The sequence below is a fragment of the Arachis stenosperma genome, chromosome 2, assembly GCF_014773155.1.
Source record: "Arachis stenosperma cultivar V10309 chromosome 2, arast.V10309.gnm1.PFL2, whole genome shotgun sequence".
NCBI lineage: Eukaryota > Viridiplantae > Streptophyta > Magnoliopsida > Fabales > Fabaceae > Arachis > Arachis stenosperma.
Window position 1 is genome coordinate 66,103,752 of NC_080378.1, and position 5,978 is coordinate 66,109,729.

The 5,978-nt window shown below is 39.4% G+C and overlaps 1 non-coding gene across 1 annotated transcript; it reads left to right on the forward strand.

Moving 5' to 3' along the window:
- Positions 1–787: 787 nt before the first annotated feature.
- Positions 788–895, forward strand: LOC130965079 (small nucleolar RNA R71). The gene has a single exon (XR_009081135.1). It is a non-coding gene; the product is annotated as a small nucleolar RNA R71 (small nucleolar RNA).
- Positions 896–5,978: the final 5,083 nt, after the last annotated feature.

Genomic DNA, 5,978 nt, shown 5'->3' on the forward strand with positions numbered 1-5,978 from the left:
CCTCTCCAAGTTCGGCCATGTGAATCATGTTAATGGCCTTGCATTCTCCTTTTGGATTCTCTTCTGTATTGCTTGGAAGAGTACTAGGAGGGAGTTCAGTAATTTTCTTGCTCAGCTGTCCCACTTGTGCCTCCAAGTTTCTAATGGAGGACCTTGTTTCAGTCATAAAACTTTGAGTGGTTTTGATTAGATCAGAGACCATGGTTGCTAAGTCAGAGTGGTTCTGCTTAGAATTCTCTATCTGTTGCTGAGAAGATGATGGAAAAGGCTTGCCATTGCTAAACCTGTTTCTTCCACCATTATTATTGTTGAAACCTTGTTGAGGTCTCTGTTGATCCTTCCATGAGAGATTTGGATGATTTCTCCATGAAGAATTATCGGTGTTTCCATAGGGTTCTCCCATGTAATTCACCTCTTCCATTGAAGGGTTCTCAGGATCATAAGCTTCTTCTTCAGATGAAGCATCCTTAGTACTGCCTAGTGCAGCTTGCGTTCCAGATAGACTTTGAGAAATCAAATTGACTTGCTGAGTCAGTATTTTGTTCTGAGCCAATATGGCATTCAGAGTATCAATCTCAAGAACTCCTTTCTTCTGATTTGTCCCATTGTTCACAGGATTCCTTTCAGAAGTGTACATGAATTGGTTATTTGCAACCATTTCAATTAGTTCTTGAGCTTCTGCAGGCATCTTCTTCAGATGAAGAGATCCCCCAGCAGTGCTATCCAAAGACATCTTGGACAATTCAGACAGACCATCATAGAAGATACCTATGATGCTCCATTCAGAAAGCATATCAGAAGGACACTTTCTGATCAATTGTTTGTATCTTTCCCAAGCTTCATAGAGGGATTCTCCTTCCTTCTGTCTGAAGGTTTGGACTTCCACTCTAAGCTTACTTAATTTTTGAGGTGGAAAGAACTTTGCCAAGAAGGCATTGACTAGCTTTTCCCAAGAGTTCAGGCTTTCTTTAGGTTGTGAGTCCAACAATATCCTAGCTCTGTCTCTTACAGCAAAAGGGAATAGCATAAGTTTGTAGACTTCAGGGTCAACCCCATTGGTCTTGACAGTGTCACAGATTTGCAAGAACTCAGCTAAAAACTGATGAGGATCTTCCAATGGAAGTCCATGGAACTTGCAATTCTGTTGCATCAGAGAAACTAATTGAGGCTTAAGCTCAAAGTTGTTTGCTCCAATGGCAGGGATAGAGATGCTTCTCCCATAGAAGTCGGGAGTAGGTGCAGTAAAGTCACCCAGCACCTTCCTTGCATTGTTGGCATTGTTGTTGTTTTCGGCTGCCATGGGTTCTTCTTCTTTGAAGATTTCTGTTAGGTCCTCTACAGAGAGTTGTGCCTTAGCTTCTCTTAGCTTTCGCTTCAAGGTCCTTTCAGGTTCAGGGTCAGCCTCAACAAGAATGCTTTTGTCTTTGCTCCTGCTCATATGAAAGAGAAGAGAACAAGAAAATATGGAATCCTCTATGTCACAGTATAGAGATTCCTTGAGGTGTCAGAGGAAAAGAAAAATAGAAGGAGAGGTAGAAGAATTCGAACTTATCAAAAGAGATGGAGTTCGAATTGTTCATTGAGGAATAGTGTTAGTCCCTAAATAGAAGGATGTGAGAAGAGGGGAAGAAATTTTCAAAAATTAACTAAAAGATTTTAAAAACATTTTGAAAAATAGTAATTGATTTTCGAAAACGAAGATTGGAAAAAAAATCAAGTGATTTTTGAAAAAGATTTTGAAATTAGAAATAAAAAAGATATGATTGAAAAGTTTTGGTTTTAAAAAGATGTGATTGAAAAGATATGATTTGAAAAAAAAACAATTTTAAAAAAGATTTGATTTTGAAAAAATTAATGACTTACCTAACAAGAAAAGATATGATTCAAACATTAAACCTTTCTCAACAGAAAAGGCAACATACTTGAAATGTTCAATCAAATCATTAATTGTTAGCAAGTATCTTTGAAAATGGAAAGAAATTGATTTTGAAAAAGATTTGATTGAAAAGATATGATTTGAAAAAGATTTGATTTTGAAAAATTTTGAAAACCTGAAAAAAATTTGAATTGAAAACAGAATCTTCCCTCTTGTGCCATCCTGGCGTTAAACGCCCAGAATGGTGCATATTCTGGCGTTTAACGCCCAAAACACTACCCTTTTGGGCGTTAAACGCCCAGCCAGGCACCCTGGCTGGCGTTTAAACGCCAGTTTGCCTTCTTCATTGGGCGTTTTGAACGTCCAGCTTTTTCTGTGTAATTCCTCTGCTGTATGTTCTGAATCTTCAAGTCAAGAGAATTTAAAGATCAGAGCAAGGAAATCATCAAGAACATCTTGAAGATTAATGAAGACACATGCATGAATTCGAAAAATGCAAGAAGAACAGAAACATGCAATTGACACCAAACTTAAAATGAGACACTAGACTCAACAAGAAACATACAATATTTTTTTTTTGGTTTTTATGGTTTTGTAATTTTTTTGGATTTTTTTCGAAAATTAAGTGGAAAAGAAAATAAAGGTATCAAAATTCTTAATGAGAATTCCAGGAATCATGCAATGTTAGTCTAAAGCTTCAATCTAAAGAAATTAGACATGGCTAGCCAAGCTTCAGCAGGACATTGCATTCAAGAGCTAAATTGATGAGAATCAATCAGCTTTGGTGATGAAAAGAACATCATCTTGAAACACTAGAATTCATTCTTAATAACTCTGAAGATAAATACCTAATCCAAGCAACAAGATGAACCGTCAGTTGTCCATACTCGAAACAATCCCCGGCAACGGCGCCAAAAACTTGGTGCACGAAATTGTTATCACTACTTTTCACAACTCAAATAATCCCTAGTAATGAATCCAAGAACTTGGTGTTCAATACCATGGCATAAACACAACTTCACACAACTAACCAGCAAGTGCACTGGGTCGTCCAAGTAATAAACCTTACGCGAGTAAGGGTCGATCCCACGGAGATTGTTGGTATGAAGCAAGCTATGGTCACCTTGTAAATCTCAGTCAGGCAGACTCAAATGGTTATGGATGATATATGAATAAAACATAAAGATAAAGATAGAGATACTTATGTAATTCATTGGTGAGAACTTCAGATAAGCGAATGGAGATGCTTTTGTCCCTTCCGTCTCTCTGCTTTCCTACTGTCTTCATCCAATCCTTCTTACTCCTTTCCATGGCAAGCTGTATGTTGGGCATCACCGTTGTCAGTGGCTACAGTCCCATCCTCTCAGTGAAAATGTTCAACGCACCCTGTCACGGCACGGCTATTCAGCTGTCGGTTCTCGATCATGTCGGAATAGAATCCAGTGATTCTTTTGCGTCTGTCACTAACGCCCCACAATCGCGAGTTTGAAGCTCGTCACAGTCATTCAATCATTGAATCCTACTCAGAATACGACAGACAAGGTTTAGACCTTCTGGATTCTCTTGAATGCCGCCATCAATTCTAGCTTATACCATGAAGATTCCGATTAAAGAATCCAAGAGATAAACATTCAAGCCTTGTTTGCTTGTAGAACGGCAGTGGTTGTCAGGCACGCGTTCATAAGTGAGAATGATGATGAGCGTCACATAATCATCACATTCATCATGTTCTTGGGTACGAATGAATATCTTGGAATAAGAACAAGCTGAATTGAATAGAAGAACAATAGTAATTGCATTAATACTCGAGGTACAGCAGAGCTCCACACCTTAATCTATGGTATGTAGAAACTCCACCGTTGAAAATACATAAGAACAAGGTCTAGGCATGGCTGTGAGGCCAGCCCCCAAATGATCTAAGATAGCATAAGACTAAAGATAGCTAACCCCCCGATGAAAATACAATAGTAAAAGGTCCTACTTATAGGGAACTAGTAGCTTAAGAATTACAAAGATGAGTAAAAGACATAAAAATCCACTTCCGGGCCCACTTGGTGTGTGCTTGGGCTGAGCATTGAAGCATTTTCGTGTAGAGACTCTTCTTGGAGTTAAACGCCAGCTTTTGTGCCAATTTGGGCGTTTAACTCCCATTCTTGTGCCAGTTCCGGCGTTAAACGTCGGGCAGTTTTGAGCTGATTTGCAACGCCGGTTTGGGCCATCAAATCTCGGGCAAAGTATAGACTATTATACATTGCTGGAAAGCCCAGGATGTCTACTTTCCAACGCCGTTGAGAGCGCGCTAATTGGGCTTCTGTAGCTCCAGAAATTCCACTTCGAATGCAGGGAGGTCAGAATCCAACAGCATCTGCAGTCTTTTTCAGTCTCTGAATCAGATTTTTGCTCAGGTCTCTCAATTTCAGCCAAAAAATACCTGAAATCACAGAAAAACACACAAACTCATAGTAAAGTCCAGAAAAGTGATTTTTAACTAAAAACTAATAAAAAATATACTAAAAACTAACTAAATCTACTAAAAACATACTAAAAACAATGCCAAAAAGCGTACAAATTTTCCGCTCATCAGAAAGGAAGCCAACGTTAGTGACACTCAACATTGTCACTAACGTTGGCCTAAGGTGCAATGTACCACGTTAACTCCCACATTAACTTGGTTAACGTGGGAGCTAACGTAAGAGGCAAGGGAGGTCGACAACGTTAGTGACACCCAACATTGTCACTAACGTTGGAAGCACCCACAAAACCCCAAGGAGCCGCGTTAACTTTCACGTTAACTCAGTTAACGTGGAAGCTAACGTTGATGAGTGAAAGATGAGCCAACGTTGGTGACACTCAACATTGTCACCAACGTTGGGGATGGCTAAGAATGGCCACGTTAGAAGCCACGTTAACCTAGTTAACGTGGGACTCTAACGTGAGACATAGGGGCACACTGGAACGTTAGTGACAATGTTAAGTGTCACTAACGTTCTCGAAGGTTGGCAAGGCCACGTTAGAAGCCACGTTAACCTAGTTAACGTGGGCTCTAATGTGAGACATAGGGGCACACTAGAACGTTAGTGACAATGTTGAGTGTCACTAACGTTCTCGAAGGTTGGCAAGGCCACGTTAGAAGCCACGTTAACCTAGTTAACGTGGGCTCTAACGTGAAGCAAAAGGGGTACATTAGAACGTTAGTGACAATGTTGAATGTCACTAACGTTCTCGAACTCATACTTTCACTAAACGTTAACACCCCTAACGTCCTGAGCTAAAGTCTCTGACCACTTCACACTTTCTCTCTGCAAGTAAAACCAAGCCCAAATGAAGAAGAGAACTGCTTCAAACTCAAGATCCAAAGGCCCAAGACTTGAAGAACCAACTAGAAGCTGAGAAGAGTAGTATATATAGGAGTAGCTTTGAATTATTTGGGGAGTTGTGGAAGTTGGAAAAGAGCACTACTCTCTGTATTTTTATTTTCTTTGCTCTTCTAGTTCCATGATGTATTCTCCATCTTTGTTTTCATTTTCTAGAGCTATGAACAACTAAACCCCTTTCATTGGGTTAGGGAGCTCTGTTGTAATTTGATGGATCAATACTAGTTTTCATTATTCTTCTTCTATCTTTTCTCTTGATTTTACTTGAAAGCTTTCGATCTTCATCCCATTGGGTAGTTATCTTGGAAAAGAAACTATTCAAACTTGGATCTCTTCTGAGCCTTGAAAGAGGAATGAAGAGATCAAGCTAGAAATGCTTTCTCATGCTGGACCAAATTGGGTTTAGATGGATATGTGACTATAATCCTCTCAATACTTGATTTGGGAAATGCATGTGGTATAATCAGTGACCACACTTCATCTCTTCTCATGAGCAATTGACCAAGGAATTGGCTATTGATCAAGATTTGAGAGATTGAATTGCAAGAAATTGTAATTCAATCAATTAAGATTGCCAAGGAGATCAATGAATGCATTGATTGAGGAAGAGATGAAAATGAACTTGATCCGGAGAATCGCAACATCTCCTGCGCCCAATGAATTCCCCAATTCTGATCTCACCCATTCTCTTTAATTTCTGCGTTTACTTTCATGAGCAAACACCCCAT